General features: G+C 35.8%; 1 non-coding gene across 1 annotated transcript; it reads right to left on the minus strand.

Moving 5' to 3' along the window:
- Positions 1-579: 579 nt before the first annotated feature.
- On the minus strand, positions 580-686 carry LOC115871822. The gene has a single exon (XR_004047493.1). It is a non-coding gene; the product is annotated as a U6 spliceosomal RNA (small nuclear RNA).
- Positions 687-871: the final 185 nt, after the last annotated feature.

Consider the following 871-nt stretch of genomic DNA (forward strand, 5'->3'; position numbering starts at 1 on the left):
AAAAAGAAAGAAAAATTCTGTTCTCATTTATTTGCACTACATCAAAATAGTTTGGGCATCTTCAAGGGAGGGACTCAAAGTGTGCTCCTTTTAATCATTTCTTAAGTTGTGCAAACAAAAATAAATCTAAAAGGACACTACCAAGACTAGAGAATGAATAGATGAATGTTTCCCAGTGAATTTCTTATAGGGCAGTCCTTGTCCATCTTGACAAATGAACAGGTGCATTTTCTTGATGGAAAACAATTCTCAGTATAACTTTCCTGGTCTTTTTCACATGAATGCAATTCCCAATATTTGTAAAAAGTCTTAATAATCCTATGTGATCATCCTTTGATAAAGTCCACCAGGATTACCCATTTGGAATCCAAAAAGCAGCTGATACATAATCTTCTGAACTAATCTCTTTATGCTGAATTTAACTGACTTAGTAGATTTTTTGGGAAACCACTGTTCTGATTGGATCTTTTATTAAGGCATTTTTTGGTAGACACTTATTTTATTCACAAAATATAATTGTCCCTAATGCTGTAGCTCAAGAGGTGTGGGGAATGGTCTCATCAGAAGCACTGTTCTTAAAAATATATGGGACGCTTCACGAATTTGGGTGTCATTCTTGCACAGGTGCCACGATAATCTTCTCTGAATCGTTCCGATTTCAGTCTATGTGCTGCCCAAGTGAGCACTTAAGTCATTTTACTGAGATCAAGACAAGTATATTGCTGACAGAACATGAATGTAGCCATCTCCTCATTACCAGCATGTTCAAATACATTTTGTTTGGAATAAACCATGCACATATAAAGTGGTACTCTGATACTTTAGTTTGTACACATGCAACAGATCTAGAGAACGTTCAACTTGAGATGGG

The sequence above is a fragment of the Echinops telfairi genome, unplaced genomic scaffold (assembly GCF_000313985.2).
Source record: "Echinops telfairi isolate 266 unplaced genomic scaffold, ASM31398v2 ScPeMD7_7407;HRSCAF=8445, whole genome shotgun sequence".
Taxonomy (NCBI): Eukaryota; Metazoa; Chordata; class Mammalia; order Afrosoricida; family Tenrecidae; genus Echinops; species Echinops telfairi.